Raw genomic sequence first — 27341 nt, 5'->3', positions numbered from 1 at the left:
CTGAGACCAAAATAATGAGGCAGAAGTAACCATGTTGGCCAGAGGGACACTGTGAAAGGGACTTTCTTTTTTCTTTTTTGCAAGAGCATTTTTGTACACTGATGACTTGCACCAGAGTAGTGGGAATTGGTCATTCTGAATGTATTTTGAAGGTAGATACGAAAAGATATACTAATGGATTAGTTTCAGCTTAGGAGACACTGCAGAGCCAAAGATGATGTTATGGTTTTTTAGTCCAAGCATCTGAAATGGATTTGCCACTTACTGAAATAGGGAAAATGAAGTTTGGGTTGAGAAGTCAATGAGAGACCTAAATGGGAGTGTTGAGAAGGTAGATACAGGCAACTGGAATTCCAGGCTGGAGCTGGAAATTATATATCACCATGTAGATGGTATATGCAACACAAGACTGGATAAGACCAGTGTAATTGGGAATAAGTATAACTGGAGAAGAAAAGAACTTGAAGGATTGAGCCCTGGGGCTCTCCAATTTCTAGAAGCTATATGTGGAAAAGTGTTTTGAGGAAGAAGGGGTGGCCAATTCTGTTAAATCCTGCTGATTCATTTGGGAAATATAAATAATAGTGAAAGGGAAAATAAGGGAAGGGAGAAGAAATGTGTGGGAAATATCAGAAAGGGAGACAGAACGTAAAGACTGCTAACTCTGGGAAACGAACTAGGGGTGGTAGAAGGGGAGGAGGGCGGGGGGTGGGAGTGAATGGGTGATGGGCACTGGGTGTTATTCTGTATGTTAGTAAATTGAACACCAATAAAAAAAAAATCCTGCTGATAGTCAAGTCAGAAGATGACTGAAACTTGGTCCATGTGGTTAGCAACATGGAGGTCATTGGTGATGTTGATAAAAGAAGGGTCTGTGAGATGGTGGGAGTGAGCACCTGGTTGGCAGGCAGGGTTTAGAATGAGAATAATTGGAGACTGTGAGTAGGGACCACTATTTCCAGGTGTCTTAATCTAAGAGGAATGTTGATACATTTATTCTTCCAATAACCATTGGGCATGGAATGGTGGTGAAGTCATTTCTTGCCCAGATTTCAAGCAGTAGAGAAAACCTGAGTGGACTGTTTGCTTCTGTGATGATCCTGGTCTCATGAACAGTATGGGAAAGTCATAGTGAGATGAAGTTCCATATATAAACCAAGAACTATAAACAAGATTAAGGGAGTGATAGAGCTAATGAGACACTCAGAGTAGCAATACTGAGAAGCTAAGCATTCTCCCAGACCTGAGGGGCAAAAGGAGAAAGTCTAGTGAAATTTGGAGCTGGCACTTTTTTGTCCAGGATCCAGACAGGATCAACCTCTACCAACATCTAAAGAACATTTAATGAGGTGATTATTTACAGAGTCAAGAGGAAAGTTAGGAGAACCAGTAAGGGTTGCTAAAGCATTCTAGAACTAACTTCTTGGTGAAGTTGGTGCTCAACATCCTTTGAGAGAATTCCTGAAAACCTAAGCTGGAATCTGTGATTTTTGGATAGAGACCCAAGTAGGGTCTCTCCCAGTGCCTTGATTCCTATTCTAACTTTCAGGCTAATGACATACACTACAGTAGATATGAGAGTAAGAATCAGAATTACTTTGTTGGGGGATGGCTTGGAGCTTGTTAACACTTGTAGTAACTCTGAACCTTGTTTCATGGAAGAAAAGAGAAATCAGAGAAAGTACGCCTAAGGGCAGAAGAAAGATGGATGACTGAGTTTACTTGGGGCAAGGAGGGGGCGGTGGTTAGGGGAAAGTCCAGGCATAACTTCTGTATCTGTTGGATTTTAAGCATAGCAGTTCTTCTTGATAAACATGATCCAGCAGAGTTCTGGAACTTGGCCTTGGGCTTAGGGTTGAACAGGATTTCACCATTTTCTTACATTTACATACCATGGTAAGATTTTATTTTGTTTTATTTAATTATTTTTAAATTAATTTTTTGAAACAAATTTTTAAATTAAAAAAATAAATTATTTATTTGAGGTGGGGGAGGAGCAGAGGGAGAGAGAGAGCAGGCTCCGCACTGAGCATGGACACGGAGTCAGGGCTCGAGCCTATGATTTTGAGATCATGACCTGAGCCAAAATCAAGAGTCAAATGCTTAACTCACAGAGCCACTCAGATGTCCCCATCCTTGTGTTGAGATTTTAAAGAGACAATTGCAGTGATTATATTTGATGACCCCCCATAACTGTACAGCAGTGGAGAAAAGGATATGTCATCCCATTTCACATATAAAGACTCATTAATTCATTCAACAGAAATCCATTGAGCTCCTATTAAGTGCCTGATATTCTCTTAGCTACTGTAGATACAGTAAAAAACAGACAAAAATCACTGCCCTGAATGGATTAAAACTATGATTCTACTGTATACTGTCTTTAGGAGACATGCTTTATTATTTTTTTAAATTTCAGCTTTATTGTAAGGTATAATTGACAAATAAACTTGTAAGATATTTAAAGTGTACATGGTTCACTGCTATTCAACATAGTACTAGAAGTCCTAGCCTCAGCAATCAGACAACAAAAAGACATTAAAGGCATTCAAATTGGCAAAGAAGAAGTCAAACTTTCCCTCTTCGCCGATGACATGATACTCTACATAGAAAACCCAAAAGTCTCCACCCCAAGATTGCTAAAACTCATACAGCAATTTGGCAGTGTGGCGACAGGATACAAAATCAATGCCCAGAAGTCAGTGGCATTTCTATACACTAACAATGAGACTGAAGAAAGAGAAATTAAGGAGTCAATCCCATTTACAATTGCACCCAAAAGCATAAGATACCTAGGAATAAACCTAACTAAAGAGGTAAAGGATCTATACCCTAAAAACTATAGAACACTTCTGAAAGAAATTGAGGAAGACACAAAGAGATGGAAAAATATTCCATGCTCCTGGATTGGCAGAATTAATATTGTGAAAATGTCAATGTTACCCAGGGCAATATACACCTTTAATGCAATCCTTATCAAAATACCATGGACTTTCTTCAGAGAGTTAGAACAAATTATTTTAAGATTTGTGTGGAATCAGAAAAGATCCCAAATAGCCAGGGGAATTTTAAAGAAGAAAACCATAGCTGGGGGCATCACAATGCCAGATTTCAGGTTGTACTACAAAGCTGTGGTCATCAAGACAGTGTGGTACTGGCACAAAAACAGACACATAGATCAATGGAACAGAATAGAGAATCCAGAAATGGGCCCTCAACTCGATGGTCAACTAATATTCGATAAAGGAGGAAAGACTATCCATTGGAAGAAAGACAGTCTCTTCAATAAATGGTGCTGGGAAAATTGGACATCCACATGCAGAAGAATGAAACTAGACCACTCTCTTGCACCATACACAAAGATAAACTCAAAATGGATGAAAGATCTAAATGTGAGACAAGATTCCATCAAAATCCTAGAGAAGAACACAGGCAACACCCTTTTTGAACTCAGCCACAGTAACTTCTTGCAAGATACATCCACGAAGGCAAAAGAAACAGAAGCAAAAATGAACTATTCGGACTTCATCAAGATAATAAGCTTTTGCACAGCAAAGGATACAGTCAATAAAACTAAAAGACAACCTACAGAATGGGAGAAGATATTTGCAAATGACGTATCAGATAAAGGACTAGATTCCAAGATCTATAAAGAACTTATTAAACTCAACAGCAAAGAAACAAACAATCCAATCATGAAATGGGCAAAAGACATGAAGAGAAATCTCACAGAGGAAGACATAGACATGGCCAACAACACATGAGAAAACGCTCCTCATCACTTGCCATCAGGGAAATACAAATCAAAACCACAATGAAATACCACCTCACACCAGTGAGAATGGGGAAAATTAACAAGACAGGAAACCACAAATGTTGGAGAGGATGCGGAAAAAAGGGAACCCTCTTACTCTGTTGGTGGGAATGTGAAATGGTGCAGCCACTCTGGAAAACTGTGTGGAGGTTCCTCAAACAGTTAAAAATATACCTGCCCTACGATCCAGCAATTGCACTGCTGGTGATTTACCCCAAAGATACAGATGCAGTGAAATGGCAGGACACCTGCACCCCGATGTTTCTAGCAGCAATGTCCACAATAGCCAAACTGTGGAAGGAGCCCCGGTGTCCATCGAAAGATGAATGGATAAAGATGTGGTTTATGTATACAATGGAGTATTACTCAGCTATTAGAAATGACAAATACCCACGATTTGCTTCGATGTGGATGGAACTGGAGGGTATTATGCTGAGTGAAATAAGTCAATCGGAGAAGGACAAACATCATATGGTCTTATTCATTTGGGGAATATAAATAATAGTGAAAGGGAATAGAGGGGAAGGGAGAAGAAATGTGTGGGAAATATCAGAAAGGGAGACAGAACATGGGAGATTCCTAACTCTGGGAAATGAACTAGGGGTGGTGGAAGGGGAGGAGGGCAGGGGTTGGGGGTGACTGGGTGACGGGCACTGAGGGGCGCACTTGACGGGATGAGCACTGGGTGTTATTCTGTATGTTGGCAAATTGAACACCAATAAAAAATAAATTTATTATTAAAAAAAGATAAAGTGTACATGGTGGGATATTGATTTGCAGAAGTATGTGAAATGATTCCCTTCATCTGTTAATTAAAATCTTTCTTTTTTCCTTCCTTTCTTCTTTCCTTCCTTTTTCTTCTTTCCTTCCTTCCTTCCGAACATTTAAATTCTACTCTCAGCAAATTTCAATTATATAATACAATGTTATTAAAGTCAGGATAATGGTTATTTCTGGGGAATCAGAGAGAGGGTTGTGATTGGAAGGGGCACACTGAAGCCTTCTGGGATGCTGGCAGGGGTTTTTCTTGATACAAGTGGTGTTTCATGGGTATTTGCTTTATAATTATTAAACTGAATATTTATGTTATGTACAAAAAAAAACAATGTTATCAACAATAATCACAATGTTTTACATTAGATCTTTAGACTTTATTCATCTTATAACTGAAAGTTTTTACCATTTTACCAACCTCCCCCAATTTATCTTACTCCCCAGTTCCTGGTAGCCACTTATCTACTGTCAAGAAACACTTCAGATTCAAAGATACAAATAGTTTGAAAGAAAAAGGATGGGAAAAAAAAAAAAAAAGAAAAAGGATGGGAAAAGATATATCACATAAACAGTAACCAGAGAAGCCTGGGATGGCTATGCTGATATCAGATAAAATAGATTTTAAGAAAAAAATTGTTGAGACAAACAAGGAAATTTTATAATTTTAAAAGTTCAACCCATCAAGAAGATATAGCACTTATAAACATTCATGGACCTAACAATAGAACTCCAAATACATGAAGCCAGAACTGAGAGAATTAGAGGGAAAAATAGATACCTTCACGATAAGAATGGGAGATCTGAATACTCCACTTTCAATAATGGATAAAACAACTAGACAGAAAAACAATAAAGAAATAGAAAACTTGAGCAATCATCTCAGCTATCTAGAACTTTCTACCTAACAATGCCAGAATACTCATTCTTCTTAAGTGAATAGAGAACATTTTCTGGATAGGCCATATGGTTTTCATAGTGTTTAGGAGTGGAAGTAGGGTGAGTATTCCTGCACATGGTTTGAGCTTTCCACCAGTGCTAAAGGGAATATACAGGCCTTCCCATCAGCTTTATCAGATGGGAGAGAGGGCAGCATAAGGTTTATAAGCTGTCAATGGTCAAACATCAAAAAAATGGAGTCAGATTCTTTATTATGGAGGTGCAATATGTGATGTTCACTGAAAATAACAGAACATAGTTGGAAGAAATTTAAAAAGACCTAAGTAAATACAAAAAAAAAAAATCCCATGTCCATGGATTGGAAGATGTATTATTAAGATGACAGTACTCCCCAAATTGATCTACGGATTCAATATAATCCCTATAAAAATTCCAGCTTTCATTTTTGTATAAGTTAACAGCCTGAACCTAAAATTTACATGGAAATGCAAAGGACCTATTATAGAACAAAACAAAACAGAACTCCAAGAAGAAGATCAAAGTTGGAGGGCTCACTTCCTTATTTCAAAACTACTACAAATGTATATCAACAAGAGATGTAGTATTGGCATAAAAACCTAAGAAAAGAAATATAGATGAATGGAGTAGAATTGAACATTCAAAAACAAACTCGTGTATCTCTGGGTCAGCTGAGTTTTGACAAGCATGCCAAGACCATTCAATAGGGTAAATAATAATCTTTTCAACAAATTCTGGTGGGAAAATTGGATAGACCCCTCCTTTACACCATGCACAAAAATTAGTCAGAAGGAATATAGACTTAAATATGAGATTACACTAAAAACTCTCAAAGAAAACATGGGACTAAAGTTTTGTAACACTGGGTTAGGCAATGGTTTCTTAGATATGACACCAAAAACAACAAAAGAAAACATTTGTGCTTCAAAGGACACTATCAGGAAAGTGAAGAGACAGCCACACAATTGAAAAAATAATTGCAAGTTATATATCTGAAAAAGAATTTATATTCAAAATACATAAAGAACTCTTACAATTCCACAATAAAGACAAATAATACAATTAAAATATGGACAAATAACTTGAATGGAGATTTCTCCAAAGAAGATCTATGTTGGGCAATATGCCCATGAAAAGATGCTCAATATCATTAGCCATTTGAGAAAGGAAAATCAAGACCACAAGGAGATGACTGTACTAATAATTTTAAAAAGCAGAAAATAACAAGTGTTGGGAAGGATGTGTAGAGATTAAAACTCTTATACATTGCTGGTAGGAATGTGAAATGGTGCAGCTGCTATGGAAAACAGCTTGGCAGTTACTCAAAAACCTACACATAGAATTAACATATGACCAGCAAGTCTACTCCTGAGTCTGTACCCAAGAGAAATGAAAACATATGTTCACACAAAAATTTGTTCATGAATGTTCAGAGCAGCATTATTCATAATAGCTCAAAAGTGAAAACAACACAACTGTCCATCAATTGATTAATGGATAAACAAAATGTGGTCTGTCCATAGAGTAGATTAATTCAGCCATTAAAAAAATGAAGTACTGATATGTGCTACAGCGTGGATGAATCTTGAAAACATTATACAAGTGAAAGAGGCCAGACACAAAAGACTACTTACTGTACAATTCCATTTATCTGAAATGTTCAATATGGCCAAATCCGTAGAGACAGGAAGGCAATTACAGATTATCAGACTTTGGAGAGGGGTGGGGAGGGACAGCTAATGGGTATGGGGTTTCTTTTAGGGTAAATTGATCTACAATGAGACAGTGGTGATGGTCACACTATTCTGTTCACATACTAAAAAACGCTGAATTGCATACTCTAAAAGGATGGATATTATGGTATTTGAAATACCATGCAATAAAATTGTGTTAAAAAACCACTGCCTTCAGAGGGGACCTTTGTAGTTGCAGAGGAGAACAGACTGATCAAGGGCAAGTGTAGAAGCAGAGAGGCCAAACAGGAGCCTATTGCTATGGCCAAGCTCAGAGAAGTATAGCCAGAGGGAATCTGTGGCACCCAGTTTGCAAAGATGGTGGCTCCTGGTGGCCACACCCTTGTGAGGTTCCCTCCAGGACTGAATTGACAATGGCTCATGCCTTGTTTCCCCAACTGAAGGCAGAATTCATGTTCTGTGATATCTAAGCTCAGGCAAATTCCATATCTGCAATTTTGGGGATCTCTGAACCACCATGTTGGAGTTTAGCTACCTTACAAGAGCTCAGACCATTAGGAAAGGCCCCAGGGAGAGGAGAGGCTATCCACTCAAGTCTCCAGATGATTCCAAGCCTAGTGACCATCTGGCTGCAATCATATAAAAGAGTACAAGCAAGACTAGCAGAAGAACTTTCCAGTGAATCTACACAATGGAAAGATATTAAGTGATTATTAATGCTTTAAGCCCTAAGTTTTGGGATGGTTTATTTGTAGGCATAGGCAACTGAAACAGAAATATAAACACATAACATCAAATGATCAAATGATTGACTTTAGTGATAGTGCTCATAAATTGGCCTACTAGGAATCACATACAGTCACAGAGGGCCCCTTATTTTCTGATAGGAGAACTGAGATTTGCAATGCTTTTACTGGGCAATTTTCCCAAATATGTGATACCAGAATGACGATAAACATTATTTGCCCCTTATGCATTGTTTAAAAAACTGGTTCTACTAACATGATTTATGGGCAAACTTCCTTTTTCATCTTGTATACCATATTTCCTGCCTTCTGCTGGGTGTTCATTAAACAGATGCTCTCTTCTATATAAAGGATAAAGTGAACTGGGCTTAAAAGCCATTTTAAAGGGGCTTATTATATTTTTATTTGTTGTTTTGAAACCACAGCCACGTGGGCACTGAGTTCATAATGCTGAAAAACAAACCAGTGGGCTCCTCAAAAAAAAAAAATGGTACATGGAACGCATACATGTTATTTTACTCCATTGTGAATCTCCATTTAAACATACAGGAAAAATAAATAAATAAACATATACATGGATGAATTGTATGCCCCTCAAATTCATACATTGAAGCCCTAACACCCAGTACATCAGAATGTAATCATGTTTGGAGAGAAGGACTAATAAAGAGGTGAGTAAGTTAAATAAAACCATTAGAGGTGGGTTCTTATCTAATCCTATTGATGTGCTTATAAGGAGACGGAATTTGGACACACAGAAAGATATCAGGGGTGGGCTGCCTGAGTGGCTTGGTCGTTTGAGCATCCAACTCTTGGTCTCGGCTCTGGTTATGATCTCATATTTGTGGTTTTGAGTTCTGCATCAGGCTCTATGTTCAGCATGGAGTCTGCTTCAGGTTCTCTCTCCCTCTCTCTCTCTGCCCCTCCCCACTCACAATTTATTTTTTTTCTAAGATGAATAAAATAAAATATTAAAAAAAAAAAAAGAAAAGAGGCACCTGGGTGGCTCAGTGGTTGAGCATCTGCCTTTCACTCGGGGTGTGATCCCAGGGTCTCGGGATCGAGTCCCTCACTGGGCTTCCTGCAGGGAGTCTGCTTCTCCCTATGCCTATGTCTCTGTCTTTTTCTGTGTGTCTCTCATGAATAAATGAATAAAAAATCTTAAAAAAATAAAGAAAAAAGAAAGATACCAAAGGTATGCACAGAGAAGAAGATCGAGTGAGGATATGTCAAGAAGGTGGCCGTCTACAAGCCAAAGAGGGAAACCTCTGGAGAAACCAAACCCACCAACACCTTGACATTGGCCTTTTAGCCTCCAGAATTGTGAGAAAGAAATTTTTGTGTTTAAACCACCCAGTCTGTGGTGTTTTATTATGGCAGCCATAGCAAACTAATTTATTTATTCATAAGAGACATAGGCAGAGGGAGAAGCAAGCTCCCTGAGGGGAGTCTGATGTGGGACTCGATCTCAGGACCCCAGGATCATGCTCTGAGCTAAAGACAGATGCTCAACCACTAAGCCACCGAGGCGTCCCTGTCTAGTTTTTCTAAATATGTTTCTATTGTGATTCTTGGGAGGGGATAGAGTCTTATTTCTCTTTACAAGATGCCAAAGATGGTGGATCAGACCGTCCTCTGACTACCCTGCCAGAAGCCAGGGCAAGACATGTGACTGTCACGGGAAAATGAACAGCCCTTGCTTATCCTGTTTTGGTGACAAAAATTCTATCAGCCTAAACAGTCTTATCTTGATCTCCTCTGCAACCCTTCACTTTACAGCTCACCCCTACTCCCTCTCTCCTCATCAAAGGAGGAAGCATTTTTACCTTAAGAGCTTTATCAGTAAAATAAATAAATAAATAAATAAATAAATAAATAAATAAATAAAAGCTTTATCAGTAATAATGAAAATATTTTGATCTTTAGCTGCCTAATTCTTGGGTTTGGCTCTCAACTGGTTCTAGAATCTAGAAGGGGGGGGGAAAAAAGCAAAGAAAAAAACCCTCTAAAATAGTACTGATCATGGGCTTTCAAAAAAACCCAATATCCTACATCATGGGGCTAAGACACTTGTGAAATAAATAGGTATCAAACCTATTTCCAAATAGCATATGGAAAGCCAAGTGAGTATTCAGCTTGACTAGAGTTGAGGGCTTTCCACCTTGGTCTTGAGCAAGCAGGGCTACTGTGGGGGGAATTGACCCATGGGGCTCATTGCAGGGTGTGCCCAGAGGAAAATGATTGATGTTATTAGATGGGCAGAGCAGACCTTAAGAAATGCAGACCTCTTAGACTCCACAAAGCTGATCCTTGCAGGCCATGACTTGCATGTTGATGCACTTGGACTTTGATCTACTGCAGACAAGGCAGGGGCAAGAGATGGACCATTTTAGAAGCTGGCCAGTTGGAAATATCTGGTGGTTATTATTTGTCTCAGATAGGACTTTAAACTCTTGATTGCATTGTGAATTAGTGAGCTTTATTCCAACCCAAGAAGAGAGTACCATTTCCCCTGTTCCAAATTCCATCTTTTAGGTATTTTGAGTGGCATTTATGGCGAAGAGAGAATTCCCACTGTGGAAGGGCTAATCTCTGTGTCTTAGCTTGAGCTGCTATAACAAAATACCATAGACTGGATGGTTTAAATAACAAAAATTTATTCCTTGCTGTCTGGAGGCAAGATGTCCAAGATCAGTGTGCTAGCAAGGTCAGATTCTGGTGAGAGTTCTTCCTGCTTATAGAATGCTGCCTTCCTTCTGTGTCTTCACATGGAGAAGAGAGAAAGGAATTTGGTGTCTCTTCCTCTTCTTAGAGGGCACTAATCTCATCATGAGATATATGCTATCCAAGATATCAAAGAAGATCTAAATAAGCAGAGACATATACTTCCTATATGACACAGCGGTCTATTCCTAGGTACTGACCCTAGAGAAATCCAAGTGTGTGTTTCTATAAAACATGTACTTGGATGTTTTTAGCAGCTATATTCATAATCACCAGAAACAACACAAATAGGCTTCCGTGGAGAAACAAACTGTGACAAATCCATACATTGGAGTATTACTCAGTAATAAAAATTACTGAACTATTGATAAATGCAACAATGTAGATAAATCTCAAAGGCATTATGCTGACCCAAAGAAGCCAATCTCAAATTTACATACTGTATGATTTCATTGAAATGACAGCTTAATGAAGGTAAACTATAGCAACAGAGAGCAGATCAATGATTAGGGGTAGGGGTATGGTGGTAAGTAGATGTGATGTAGATGTGATTATGAAGGTGAAAGCACGAGGGTGGACTCGACTTTTTTGGGTGTTGGAATTGTTCTATACCCTGGATGTGGTAGTGGTTACACAGATACAGACATGAAAAAACTCATAGCACTGAATGAGTTTTGCTACACAGTGTCAGTTTTACTACAAATATAATTTAAAACACACACACACACACACACACACAAATGTCCAGGATGAAGAGCAAAGGTAAAGAAGGAATGAAAAGACAGTTGGATTCATTAAACAAACTCACACTATGTACATTAGAGGGAGAAAAAGCAAGTTTTAGAAAAGTCAAATTGTTAGAACTCAACTGAGCTTTCTAAGAGTTAATGAGAATAGCCGAAAAAGAATCTCTAGATTTTTTACAAGACGAGGAAATATTACTCAAGGTCTGTGATGCTCTGTTTCTTCTTTTTGTTCCTTCCTTCCTTCCTTCCTTCCTTCCTTCCTTCCTTCCTTCCTTCCTCCTCTCTCCTCTTGAAGACTTCAGGAAATAGAAATGGCATTCACTTGGCCCCTAGTGGCACAGACTTCAGCTCAAGTTCAAAAACCACTGAGAGGGATTTTATAGCTAAGAAATGTAGGAACAAGGGTAGATATTTCTGAAGAGGCAGGTTCACTTGTCCCAAGCAATTCCATATTAAGAGGCAGTGACAATGGCTAGTGTAGCACGGGACAGAAAAAGTCTTGCTCACAAGAAACCACTAGACAAAGCCTATGCTAATTTCAGTACTGAGATGCTTGAGCACAAGTCTTAGCAAAGAGATTGAAATCAAGAGGTTTTGAATATAAACCTGGATAATAAAGCCATTTTCATTGAGATCTGGTGATATGGTTGCCAATGCCAATTTTTAAAACTTGCAAGAAGCCTGCGATATTATTGTCAATGCCAGTGTCTGAGAAAGTAGACAGCAAACATAAGGAATGTGCTCCCAGGTATGTTGAAACATAGAGTAGTAACTAACCTCTTAAAGAGAAATCTTTGCCCACTGAGAATTCAGAATATGAACTCTGGAAAACTGACACAGATTGTGGTAAAATGAGACCCCAAAAAAGACTTTTACTATCTCTTTTCCTCTCTTCATAAACCACCTACTCTCTGTCTTGCCCCCCCCCATCTAAAAGAAAATCATTATATTCCTGGAGATTAGTTATATTTTATCATTTTTGCAGGACTGGAGCTATATTCATCTTGAGTTGTTAATTATTAAATTCTTTGTTGGCAGGAATACTTGGGAATGTTCACATTCTGCTGGGCAGGCTGGGGGTGGGGAATGTAAAATGGAACAGCCTCTGTGGCAAGTAGGTAGGTAGTTCCTTGCAAATTTAAACATTTATTTAACACTTTTGGGGATAATGGGCATATTCATTATCTGGATTGTAGTGATGGTTCTATTATATTTCAAAGCTTATCAAATTGTACACTTTGGATATGTGCAGTTTGTCATATGTCAACTCTATATCAATGAATCTGATAAAAATATTGCGTATGGCTACCTGAAAGCAAATGTCCACCAAGCGTCAGGGTTTAGGGGGTGGGGTAGTGAATTGTTCAAATGCAATATAGGAAGCATGAAGGATTCAAAGGTTTCAAGGTAGTGGCTGCTTCTAATATCATAAAAGAAAAGAAGAATAGTGATATCAGAGTCCTGAATTCTCTACTCAAATTGTGAGCTGAACACCTGGTTTTTGTGATTATCACGCTCAAGGAATCTCTTTCTTTTTCAGTCATCAGGTTAGACTCTCAACTTGACACTCATGCTTGATCCTAAATGTCTGCCTTCTTCAGGGCTCTCATGGGGCCCCCATCAGGAGCAGTAGGCATTTCCCCAGGACGACTCATTTCAGGAAGGCAAGTTTCCTATACCCTACCTTCCCAGAGAGCCCCTAGGGGTCCACCACAAAGTCAAAATCAGGAAGACAAGGCTTACACATCAAATAGAACTTTGCTAATTAACAGTGTCAAAATATGAAAAATATGTGAACTCTGAGGGCCAACCAAGATGGGGTCCTATTTTCACGCTAGGCTGAATTTATGTAAGTGTCCTTAGTGATTCCGTATTCAATGTAACAGCTTAAGCATCTGGGAGTAAGTCTAGTACTTTGCTTATCTAATCTAAACTTAGCTTATCCTAGATAGTTAAGACACTGGGAGTGACTTGGTACAGTGCAGAAGTATATTTCTTTGGGAGAAAGATATGCTGGAAGGTATTGATGGTGTGAGAGTTAGTCTTTCACTTCTGGCCATATTCTTTAAGAAGACTCACAATAAAGCCTCCTCACTAAGATCTTTTGGCATACATTGGTAAGGGGAATCCTAAGAGTCTTGAAAAACAGTTTAGTAGGTTGAGGATGCTGGGGTGAAATGCTACATTTAAAATGAACTTCCTGACTCCAATAGGGAATGGGGGAATGGAGAATCCAGGGTTAGGGTAGACCAGCAACAACACTTAATAACCAGGGTAAAATGGTGGTGGTTATTGCACTAGATGATAGGACTTTGTAGTATTCAGAAAGGTCTGATGGCAGAGGCATTCATCAGTGGCCAGCTGAAGAGAAAACCAGCTAAGGGGCTTAACTCATATTAGCCAAAAGACCAAAAACAAAAACAGAAACCTCCTCCAGATTTCTTGAGCAGAAGCTTGACTTAAGTCACCACATTGGGATACAATAAAATCTCCTTCTCACTTCTCACACAGGGGTCAGTCCAGAGAGGCAGAACCCTTTCAAAGAGTCATTTGAAAGAGGCATCTGTCCTTGAAACCTATGGGATAACATAACAAATAAATGCTATGCATCTGTATTTCAGCTTTTTGCAAAAACCATTAATGATTATTCCTAAGGCAGTGGTGACCTGAGGAAATAAACATACCCCCTTTTGAGTGGATTACTGGACACCTTCTGAGGACTCAGAACACCATTTTATACAAATCCAATACTGATCCACTAGGATTGAGACATCATTAGAGATTTTACCCAAATCTACTCCACAAAAAAAAAAAAAAAAAAAAAAAAAAAAAAAAAAAAAACAAATCTACTCCACAGATGAAATTTGTGGGGTCCCAAAGTCATTCCATCGTTAATTTCTCAGTTCCTGAGTATAAAGTTAGAGAAGAGGCTCAATAATTATCAGAATTCCTTTATTGTCTTGTGAGTCTTTGATGAAAAGACTTTTGTAGTAGGAAGTGTCAAGTAGAAGTCTCCAAATCTCTCTCTCCATCGTAAAAGAGCTTGTTTGTTTATTTATTTTTAAATATTTTATTTATTTATTTATTTATTTATTTATTTATTTATTTAAGATAGAGGATGAGTGGAGGGAGGAGCAGAAGAAGAGGGAAAAGTACACTTCCTACTGAGCAGAGAGCCCAACATGGGGCTCCATCCCAGGACCCTGAGATCATGACCTGAGTTGAAGTCAGAAGCTAAACTGACTGAGCCACCTGGGTGGCCCTAAAAGAATTTAGAACATAACATTTCTGTGAGTATCATAGAGACTGGTGTCACTATCAAAAGTCTGTAAGATGCAAAGGAAATATTCATTTTGTGTATCTATTTAATTTCCTAATCCATGTGGGCTTTTGGTGAGGGCTTGTAGAGAATGATAGTAGACTATCATTAAGTGTAATCAGTGTGACTTCAGTGAAAGCTTCTAATTTAGATATGGTTTCTTTCCTGGAACAAATTAATATAGCTCCTGGAAACCAATATGAATCTGTATTTGATTATTTTGTTCCTACTAAGGACAGAAGTTGCATTAATTTGACAGTGACGGCAGTACACCTTTACCATCTTAACCTCAGCAGGTATGTCAGTATTTTATTGAGTCTCGTGATTTATTGAGTCTTGCGATCATTCTTTTTAAAAGATTTTATTTATTTATTTAGAGCATGGGTCAGGAAGAGGTAGAGAGAAGGAGGGAGAGAGAGAGAGAGAGAGAGAGAATCTCAGGCAGACTCTGCTGAACATAGAGCCCAACCCCAAGATCATGACCTGAGTTGAAACCAACTCAGGTGCTTAAATGACTGCGCCACCCAGGCACCCAAAGTCTCATGATTTTAAATACCATCTACATGCTAACCATCCCAAATCTAACTGAGCATTCTTCCCAAAATCTAGTCTGATACATCCAACTGTCCACTTGGTATCTCTACTTGGATGTCCTATAGGGATCTCAAATTTCATACATTTTTTTAAAATATTTTTTTAAAGTTTTATTTATTTATGATAGTCACAGAGAGAGAGAGAGAGAGAGAGAGAGAGAGAGAGGCAGAGACATAGGCAGAGGGAGAAGCAGGCTCCATGCACCAGGAGCCCGACATGGGATTCGATCCCGGGTCTCCAGGATCGCGCCCTGGGCCAAAGGCAGGCGCCAAACCACTGCGCCACCCAGGGATCCCAATTTCATACATTTAGAAGTAAGTTTTTGGTCTCCCTTCCTTCCCCAACTTAGCCTTATTATTCTAATTGTACAAGACCAAAAAAGAATAAAAATAAAACAAACAGAAAAACCTCCCCAAACAAAACCATCGTATTTCATTATGTTGATGAATGGGACCAGAGCATGAGAAAGACAAATGCAGTAGCTACTTTAGGTTAAGAGTGAAGTAGAGTGAATGTTCAGTTTGAATGCCACCACCCACATTGGAACCTTGGTTACTTTAAGCTCACTGGTGCTCAGTTTCCTCATATGTAAAATGGCAATAACCACAGCCAGGTCCTCATAGAGCTGTTGTGATGTTTAAAGGAGTTAATATACATAGTTAGTACTGCGTCTGACACATAAACAGGATATAATAAATTATTGTGTCTGGGTTAAGACATGTATTTCACAAGATGTGAGATAGATCTATGGAAATATTGGAGCTTGCCACCAGCAAGAAATTTGAGGTGGTTTATGGTGAGCCACTTACTGCTAAGAGAAAGAATGCAATATTTGAGTGTGCTGCTCCCACCCTTTACTACCCAGCTCCCAAAGTCACAGGGTTTAAAATGGAATTCAGAACAAGAGAATGTTTTCTTGGATGAAATACGAACAGCTGTCTTTGTCCCCTTATAACCTTGAAGGTCCTTATACAGTCTGTGGCAATTAGATAAGAGAGACCAGAGGAGGCTGTGTTCTTTCTATCAATTAACATTTGGAGAAAACAGTTCTTAACTTGTTAATGGTTCTTGAGTGGACACTGAATTCTTGCCCATGAGGCTTTGAGCGATGATGTGACCTCAATTGCCCATAATGAACTGGGTATTAACTAATCCACTTAGCCACAAATTAGGCATGTTCAGGAGCGCTGAGACAAGCCTGCCCAGATGCTTCTCTCTCCTGCTTCTTCTTCTCCTTTTTTTTTTTTTTTTTTTTTTTTTTTTTTAGCATCAAGTAGATTATATTCGGCAGTCTTTTTTAGTTAGGTTGAAGCCATGTGGTAGGTTGAAGCAATGTGTGCAGTAAGATATAACACATCACATTCTGTGTGTGTATTTCTCTGGTCCATAGGTCTGGCAGTAAAGGAATCCAGCATGGTTGTGCTGTAGTTGGAAGATGCCCAGATCAGAGTGACACTATTGAGAAAAGAGATATCCAACCTACTTCAGACTGGAATGTGTATGAGAAATACACTTTTACTGCATAAAACTACTAAGGTTTGGGGGCTGTTTGCAGTAGCAGCTAGCAATGATTATCTTGATTAATAAAGAGCACTCATCGTCCAGTGGTGTTTGAGACCAAGCCCAAGTAGGTCCTAAGGCAAAGGTCAGCTGCATGAGCGCATTTAGCTCACACTCCTGGGGCACCTGCTCCTGTCCCATCATTAGTCCCTCCTCCCTCACACTGGAGGCTTCATGGGGTCTTCATTGTAGGATCACTAAATAACTTTCTAAATAATTCCTTTTCTGCTTAAATTAGCATGTGTCCTGGAACCAAAATACACTCATGTTTAAATTTTGGAGGGAGACAGGAGGTTCTGCAAACCACAGGCTAAACCTAAGGAATCTAAATTCTACCTAGAAAATCAACTTGGTTCTCTGCCCATTCTGAAAACAGGAATCACAAGGAATTATATATATATATATATATATATATATATATATATATTTATATATGTGTATATATTTATATTTCATTGTGTGTGTGTGTGTGTGTATACACTACTTAGAAGGGTATACAGAGAGACAAAGAGAATAAGCACAGATTCAACATGTTAGAAAAGGAGTCTATGTGCTCTAATCTGATTGTAGAGGGGGAAACAGGTACAGTTATAGATATTGTCAGTCAACCTCTCAAGGTCACATAACTGGACAATGGCAAATCCGAGACAAAAATCAGGCTCTTTTTTAAAAAAAAGATTTATTTATTTATTCATGAGAGACAGACAGAGAGAGAGAGAGAAGCAGAGACACAGGCAGAGGGAGAAGCAGGCTCCATGCAAGGAGCACAGTGCGGTACTCCATCCCGGGACTCCAGGATCATGCCCTGGGCCGAAGACAGACGTTAAACTGCTGAGCCACCCAGGGATCCCCAAAATCAGGCTCTCTTGAGTCTCATATCGTTGCAGCATTTACTGCCAAGGGCCTCTGGAGAAGAGGTGGGCTCGTGGAGGGCATCTTGTGAAGCCAGACTATGTCTCCAAGACAACATACTAGTGATGCTTCCAGGAGGCACCCTTTGAAATAGCAAGACTGAAATGATAAGGAAGGAGAGAGATTGTATAAAGAAGCTCTGTGGGGACAATCATATCCTTAATCGAGCTATAATATTTGAATGTTATCACTTTTATTTGAAAGTGTGTCTGCAAGTAAAGCACATTATGTTGAAAATTCCATGGTCTTGTTTCAGAAAGCCACCTGTGGCTCTATGAAAACTACATAGAGTATGCCCAGCTACAATTAGAAAAAAATGCCTCCCAACCAGCATGTGTGCCAGTGGGCGAATAGGCTGGTACCTCTGACTGCTCTGAATTGAAAATGGTGAAACAGTCTATACACACATAGAATACAGGGCAGCTGAGTAATTTAATAAGATCCTATAATTTCAGGGGTACACGAGGCATTAGATGAGATCTTGCCCGATCTCATCATTTAACATGTCAGAAACTGAGGCTCAAGGAAGGTCAATGAATTGGTCAAACCTGCATAACTGATTAGCAACAGATTCACTGCTAGGTTTCAGTTATTCATGCTCAGTTGAGATTCTGCATTGGGGCAAAGTTCAGTGCTCCTCAAACCTTTACGTGCTTAAGAACCACCTGGGGAGCACCTGGAGGGCTCAGTCAGTTAAGCATCCGACTCTTGATTTTGGGTCAGGTCATGATCTCAGGGTCATAGGATCGAGCCCCATGTTGGGCTCCACACTCAGTGTGGAATCTGCTTGTCCTTCTCCCTCTGTTCCTTCCCCTGCTCATGGTCTCTCTCTCTTTCTCTCTAAAATAAATAAATAAAATCTTACAAAAAAGAAAGAAAGAAAGAAAGAAAGAAAGAAAGAAAGAAAGAAAGAAGAAGAAGAAGAAGAAGAAGAAGAAGAAGAAGAAGAAGAAGAAGAAGAAGAAGAAGTAGAACCTGTGGATGTGATTAAATGCAGATTCTGTTTGGTAGAATCAAGGTGTGGGCCAGGATTCTGTATCTCACATGCTCCCAGGCGATTACTGATGTTCACATACCACTCAAACTTGGTGCACTTTGGAATCACCTGGGGAGCTTTACTGTTATTAATACCTGATTAATTTTTACTGTTACTTTACTGTTATTAATACTGTTATTAATACCTCACCCAAAGATTCTGATAACTTGCTCTGGGCTATGACCTGGACTTTGTTTTCTTTCCTTTAAAATTTTATTTATTTATTTGAGAGAGAGTGTATGTGAGCAAGCATGAGCAGGAGGAGGGTGGAGGGACAAGCAGACACCCTGCTGAGTGTGGAGCCAGACGTGGGGCTCGATCCCAGGATCCTGAGCCATAGCCAGATGCTTAACCAACTGAACCACCCAGGTGCCATGGGCTTTGCTTTCTTAAATACTCCCCAGATAATTTTAACATGCAACAGAATCTGAGCACTATTATTCTAGAGTCACTTTATTTTACATGTGAAATAATTATTTGCAAGGATGATGACCCTTTGCCATTCTCTAATTTTTAGAAAATTTGCACCATTGTTCTTACTGGTAGAGTTAATTAGAGCTAGGTCAGTGAGGTCATGGTTGGGAAATTAATTATCACAAGGCTGATAAGCAGACTGACCCCTTATGGTAAATACAGTTTACAACTTTGAAAGAACAAACACAATGATCTCAACAAATGGAGTTGCCTACAACAAACATTCATAGGCTGATAAAGGCCATAAATCAGAAGTCTTTGGGAATATTAAAACCAACATTTTAATATTGCAAGAAAATCCTATTCTTCTTAACCAACAGATGTACATGTTCACCTTTATGGTGACAAGATAGAGAATAGGTAGAAATTTAAGGTAAACTTTATGGTGACTGTTATGTAAATACACACTAAATCACTGTAATGTATCTAACAAGTTATTAATTTAGTACTTTGATTTCTCAAAAGTGCTCACATTCCAAAGCTTATTAAATTTCACTAAAATGTTTGCCAAAAAATTCTCATAGCTTCTGATTTCAAGTTGCATTATAATTAAAGCTGAATCCAAGTTAATCAGAGATTTATTTCCATCCTCCTGATGTCCTCTTTTTTTTTTTTTTAACATCATCACACAATCTCCCCACACATAAGCTTTCCCTTAACTTCAAGTGTGTGGAACTATTCTGCATTTATTATTTTTTAAAAATTTATTTATATATTCATAAGACACACACACACACACACACACACACACCTCAGAGGCAGAGACACGGGCAGAGGGAGAAGCAGGCTCTCCACAGGGAGCCCAATGAGAGACTTGATGCCAGGATCCCAGGATCATGCCCTGAGCCATAGGCAGATGCTCAACCACGGAGCTACCCAGGCATCCCTCTCCATGTATTTTTTTAAAAAGATTTATTTGTTTATTTGAGAGAGAGAGAGAGGGAGACAGAGAGAGAGAGCACACACACAGGTGTGACTTGGGGGAGGGGCAGAGGCAGAAGGGGAGAGAATCTTCAAGCAGACTCCCCACTGAGCACAGACGCTGATGTGGGGTTCGATCTCACAACCCAGAGATCATGACCGCAGCCACGATCAAGAGCTGGACGCTTTACCCTAAGTCACTCAGATACCCTCTAAGTTCTGCATTTAAAGGCCATCTCTTCTCTTTGTCAAGTTGCCTTGCCTGGCTGGGCACCTCTGCCTGCCAGGACCACCTGCCAACCAACTGGCATCCATCCTAGAGAAGAAAGAGAAATCCAAATTTCTAATTCCAATATTAGTATCACTAACACGTTTTCTGGTACCTTAGTAAAGATTAAATTACAAGTCTTTCTCCTGGAATTCACTGGGACTGTTAAAGTGAATTGATAGCGAGATGGAAAGGAAATCATCCAGTGGGTCAAATGCAGTGTTGTTTTGGATTAGAAGTGAAGGCACCTGCTGATAAGCAAGAACCTTTGGGAGGTCATTTTCTCCATTCTTCTGCCTTGGCTGGAAACATTGACCTTGGTGGGCAAATCAAAATTGAGATCCCGATCCCATAAAACCACATCTCTTTGGAGCCATCTCTTTGAAGTTACAGATGGCTAGTGTTTGGGATGGCTTTGTACACTGAAATAAACGGTTTGTTCAGCAAAACTGGTAGGACTGAATTTGCAGCTAACCAGTTATCATGTCCCTGGTTTATAGCATGTAAAAAGAGCTGCCTTAGAAATTCCTTCTAAGGACCTTTTCCCAAAAAATCCACACTGCCATGCAGATTTTTTTAAGGCCTTGGCAATAATTAGCCAACTAACAACTTTAGAGGCAAAACATGTGCCCCATGAAAGGCAAAATGCTTGATTTCCCTAGGACTGGAAGCTCTCTGGAACATGACTCAAAGAGGCAAAATTTCCTTTTCTGAGATATTGCAGGTGTAGTATGCAGAATAATGAATGCCCTCTCTCGCCCTGTACCCCAAAGATGTCTATATCCGAATTCCCAAAACCTGTGGCTGTGTTAGATTGCATGGCAAAGGATGCAGATGGAATGAAGGTTGCCAATCAGTTGATCTTGAGCTGCAGAGATTCTCTTGGGTTATTTGGGTGGGTCCAATGTAATCACAGGGTCCTTAAATGTAGAAAGGGAAGCAGAGTGAGGGAACCAGAGGTGCAAATAGGAGCAGGACTTGGCCTGATATTGCTTTCTTTGGCAATGGGAGGAGGGGCTAGAAGCCAAAGAATATGAACAGCCTCTAGAACTGGAAAAGACAAGGGGATGTGTTCTCCCCAAAAGCCTCGAGAAGGGAACATAACCCTGAGGACACCGTGACTCTAGCCCAGGGAGACCCATGTTGGACTCCTGACCTCAAGATTGGTCAGATAATAAATTCATATTGTTTTATGCCACTAAGTTGGTGATGATTTGTTACAGCAGCAGGTACAGAGAATTAGAAGGAAAATCACCCTCAGAAATGTTTAGGCAGCTGTATGTCATAGCAAACCCTTCTTGGAATGACCCTGCCTGCCTTCTGTTTGCATCTCCTGCCCTTCCTGAGCTCCTCCTACCTCTGCCTACCATCAGGTGTCCCATACTTGCTGTATTTCTTCTCTCTCCATGCGTCTTCTTATTCTCTCCCCTCCTCCTCGACTGTGCCACCTCCCAAAAGCTCACAGGTGAACACCTACTCATCTTCCAAACTCAGGTTCCTTTAGTAGTTTCAATGGGTCATCCTCTCCTTTGAGACACTTTGTTCTTAGCACACACATTTATGGATGTATTCCACCCACTGCAGCCAAATGACTTCCTTCCTGTCTTTTTTTCTTACTCTGCTGGGGAAGAGGACTCATTCATTTACGACCTGAGACCCAGGGTCCAGCACGCTCGTGATCATTCTGCCTTTTACATTTGACATATTTTATTGAATACCTACAATTCACCAAACACATGGCAAACACATTTGCTATAGGTAAATCAAGGGGAAATATGTGTGCATTTTAGGTTAGGACTGTGATTGGCTTTTTTGTTGATGGTATTCTATGTCCCTTATATAAGGACTCATGGCCCATTTAACTCAGGGTCATGTTAGGAGCATCTTGTCTTGCCCATGGAAGCAGCATAATAGCATGATTAAGAGGACTGTCCTGCCATTTCCCTGGAGTTAGCCTGAGTAGTCTAGGAGCCACCACTATATTATATATATTATATATATATAATATATATATATTATATATATAATTTTATATATATATAAAATCTAATTCTCAGTGTCCTTATCTGTAAAATGGGGATCTTAATAACATGGAGTGCAAAGGTCTTTTGTGAGAAGTAAGTAAGATAAACCAAAAAGAGCTAAGGGGTACCTGGGTGGGCTCAGTTGGTTCAGCATCTGACTCTTGATTTCGGCTCAGGTTGTGATCTCAGGGTTGAGAGATTGAGACCCATGTTGGGCTGCCTCTCTCTCTCCCTCTGCCCCTCCTTCCACACTTGCATGTGCTGAGCTCTCTCTCTCTCTCTCTCTCTCAAATAAATATACCTTCAAAAAGAGCTGAAATAGTACTTTGGGTAATAGTTATTATTATAACATTGTTCTTTCCTCTTGGTCTTAATTCCTGGAACTGAAATCTGTCACTTGAGATCAGTTCTTGTGACCTTCCTGATGCTATATATCTGTCCTTGTGATTGATTTAAACCCTACCCCATTTCTTTAGTGAAGTTAGGTTTTCCTTTTGTTTAAGAATTATTTTGTGTTTTATTTGTATTAAAACTTTTATTTTGTCTCCTCCAAATATGTTGTGCAGGCAGCTGAATATAAATGATTCATATGAGAAATATCTATAAAACTGGAATGTTAGTACTATTTACCTCATAGGCATCTTGTGAAGATAAAATGAGAGGAAGGGTATTGAAATTTGTTTTGGAGATAAACCTCCTTTTCAAAACACTCCAAGTGTAATGAACATTTATATCAAGTTCATGCATTAAAGAACATGGTGTTTATATTAATTTGCAAAGGTTGCTATAACAAAGTACAACCAACTGAGTGGCTCAGAAGAGAGACATTTGTAGTCTTATAGTTCTGCAGGCCGGAAGGCTGAGATCAAAGTGTCCACAGGGTTGTTTCTTTCTGAGGGCAGTGAGGAAGAATCTGCACCATGCCTCTCTCCTAGCTATGGTTTTCTGAAAATCTTTGGCATTCTTTAACTCATTGACCCATCACCCCATCTCTGCCTTCACATTCCCAAGGCCCTCTCTATGCCTGTGTGCCTATCTCTGTGACCAACTTCCCATTTGCATAAGGACAACAGTCATTGAGACTAGGGCCCAACCTAATGACCTCATCTAACTTGATCACTTCTATAACGACCCTGTTTCCAGGTAACATCACATCCTAAGGGACTGAGGTTAAGGACTCCAACGTATCTTTTTTGGGGAGACAGTATTGAGCTCAAAACACTGTTCCTGGATTAGAAATATTAGTAAAGGATGAATATTTGACTTCTGGTAAGTTAGCTTTGTGCTCATTTCTGTTGTGGAAAGAGGAGTAGGATAGTCTTTTGACCCTTGTACTCTCAAACAAGTCACTGCCACCCTGGGCTCAATTTCCTGCAGTGTAACCACCATGTTCTGGATGAGATGGTCTCTGTGCACCTTTCCTGCTCTCACATATGATGTCTGTATGAATAGCTTCAACAGTAACTCACATTTATGAAGCACTCTACAGCTTACTAAGCACTCTTGGGTTATTTCATTCCTAGGAGAACCATGTGAGTAGATATTATTATCCACTCTATTTTGGAGGTACAGAAAAATAAGTCACTTGTCCATGCTTTCACTGCTGTGGACTGTCATCTCCTGACACGAATGTTGAGGTCCTTCTTCTTCTATAACGCAGCTCCAAATTCTGTGAAGAGAAAAACTTAAACTGTTTCAGAAAATTAACATCTACATCTTGTTACAATAATTAATGCTGTGATTTAAATTTTATTCGGAGTGCCAGAATATGGCATTTGACCCACGGCTTGACACAGAAGAACACTTGAAAAAATAAAACCATTCTGTGATCTTAGTCCTGGATTTGCAAAAAATTGAAATATCGCATACTGCCACCTTTCAGACATTGTAAAGAACTGAACCACTTAGGGTTATCAGCAATTTTCTCCACTATGAATGTCACTCCTTGGAAAAAAAGAAATTTTTTAGGGTCAACAGATTTAAGACTCCAGCGAATTTATTTTCAAAGGGTTCAGGAACCCACTGGTTTATTTCAATTAAAAAAAAAAAGGTATAGAAAGCTCATGCAACTGTGAGGGTTTGAGGAGCCCATGGAGAGGGAAAGGGTAACGCCTATCTAATTTTTGATTTTATGAAATCTGTTCTTATTGGTTTTAATGGATTCTATGTAGGATAAAAGTAGTAAACTGCTTCTGAATGCATGACTCAAGGCATTGCATTTGGTTCTAAAATTAACAACAGTATCTGCCATAAAATGACTAGCGTCTCTGAGATGCAGGATCTGTGTCAGGCACAATTTGAAGTGCAAACATGAGTAAACGGGATCTTGAGTCAAGGGGTTAGCAGTCATGGTGGAGGTCAGATCCCCAGAGAATGAGATGGGCCGTGGGAGCCATGCACTCAAGAAGGGAGAGTTCCATGTGTATTTTTGGGGTAGAGGCGGAGGTTTTCATTTCATGAGATGCCAGTTGAATGGCTCTTAAAAGGTGGTGGGATTTTTGGATGAGGAAGAGTAACAACATTTATTGAGCTCCTAATACCTGCTAGGTGTTGTGCTAAGGATTGGTATAATACAGGAATGGGTGTCATGTAGCTTAGAACCTAAGGTGTGCTGGGAGGGGCTATGCCAGGGAAACTAGCTTCTGCTTCACTCACCTTCAATAATTACTCAGGATCTGGGGAGGGGAGGTTGTTGTGCTTCAATTACTTGCACGTGGTGGATAGACAGGCTAACAGGAGCATATTTACTGCCTTTAAGTGATCAGGTGGGAAGGAGTCCAGAAGGGTATAAACCCAAGGCATAGAAAGCTCTTCCCATCTGGGAATCATCTCACAGAGCAAGTGGTATGATCTACAGGTCTGATTCTCATGGGAATGCTGGGGTGTGGGACACTGTACCTTGATCTGGGAACAAGCGGTGGACATATCTCTGTACATCCCCATACCTTTGTCACTAAAGAAATTTTAAGTCTATAACTGACTGTGTCAATGGACTCCTAATCAATAACGTTACCATTCCATTGTGGCAATCACTCCTCTTTCTGATTTACTTTATTCCATCTGAGCAAGAATAACCCTCCCTACTGTTGTTGGCCAACAGCCAAAGACAACCAGGAATGTCCCTGTAGGGAACAAAGCTAGATTTATCACTTGCCACAGCAAGGGAGCCAGTACATGGTGGCGGGGATGCTTCTCAAAGGGAGATGGTTACGAAGGGACGGCCAACCATTTCATCTTTGGAACCCACCAGCCCACCTGGAACTGTCTGCAGCCCTATTCTGGAACATGGAGATCTGAGCGAGCAGGTGTTCAAGGAATTTAAGTTTGTGACAAACACCCTGGCTTGGAGTTGGTAGTTTTACTCACCTACTTACTCAGATACTCAGGTATGGAGAGGTTAAGCGCTAACTGGGGGCCTGTTGACCATCTAACAAGAGAGTAGCAAATAATGTGAAGTTGGTGGGAAGGTCAGAAGGGAAGTGAGCCCAGCAAGGTGATGGGTCACAACAGAGGGTAGTTTTGAGTATCATGCTTGGGAGCCTTCATCATATTCCACAGGCAATGCCCAGCCACTGAGGGTGTTTGAGCAGGGCTAAAGCGGATGTCAGAGCCATCGGTGTGCTCCCAGGAGACCAGAGGGTGCAGGGAGCAGGCATACAGGCTGTTAGAAAACCAATAATTGCACTTGTAAGACATTCGGAGAGACAGTTCAAATCTAGCTTAAGGAATGAAAGGGACAAGCCAATAGAGAAGCTGATAATGCAAGAAACATTATCCCGTCTTCTACATTATTGTTTCTGGATAAAGGATAAATTCTTATCCTTTTCAGCAAAAGTAGTCTGAGATTCTGAATGCTGGTATAGTAGTTCTCAAAGTGGCTTCCGTAGACCAGCAGCCGCAGCGTCATCTGGAAATCTGTAAGAAATGCAGCTTCTTAGGCCCTAACCAGACCTCCTAAATCAGATGTTCTAGGGGCAGGGCCCAGAGATCTGTACTCTCAAAGGTTCTCCAGGTGTTCTGATGCACACAAGCTCGGAGAACCTGAGGTCCAGCAGATGTTGGGTATGCACAGATCTTAGCAAGTGTTAAGCTATTTAAATAAAATAAAATCCCATCATATCCTAAAAACTCAGTAGCAGTCACGGTTGGGATGCTAGTACTATCCTTGCAATCTAACTTGGGCCTTGTTTGGGATTAAAATATCTCTTCCTGTGTCTTTGGAAATATTGAAAGGCCCTACGGATAATTAGAAAATATCGTTTTATGAAATTACAAATCACAGTAAGCTTGTTTCTTTTTTCTTTCTTTCTTTCTTTCTTTCTTTCTTTCTTTCTTTCTTTCTTTCTTTCTTTCTTTCACACATAAGGGACGGAGAAGGAAGGCATCTGGGGAAATTTTGTGCATGTTAATTGCAGCCTGTAGGTTTCCACTGACAATGTTTTATTTTGCAACCCTTTCCGACTCTTATTAGAAACAGGACATTTTTGTTACTGTTTGCTGCCCCGGGAGTTTTAAAAGAACTGATTTTCTGTCACGAAAGATTGGAATCAATTGCAGTCTTTCTTTCTAGATAGTGCTAAAACATTTATTTAAGAGTTTAGCGGCTCGCCTGGCCTTATCTGTATTCCGAACTGCTTGTCCAACGAAATAAAATTCATTCATGCCTTTGCTCCTTGTGTTATTGACAAAGCACACACTTTATGTGACTCAAAGCCAGGATCCTGTCTTCTGGGAAAGCTTCTCTCTAAACTTGTCTCAAAGAATTATTACGCTTTTTATTTTCATGCCAACTCTAGAACACCTGAGTGAGGATAGAAGGA

The sequence above is a fragment of the Canis lupus genome, chromosome 6, assembly GCF_003254725.2.
Source record: "Canis lupus dingo isolate Sandy chromosome 6, ASM325472v2, whole genome shotgun sequence".
Taxonomy (NCBI): Eukaryota; Metazoa; Chordata; class Mammalia; order Carnivora; family Canidae; genus Canis; species Canis lupus.
This window is presented reverse-complemented; position numbering follows the sequence as displayed.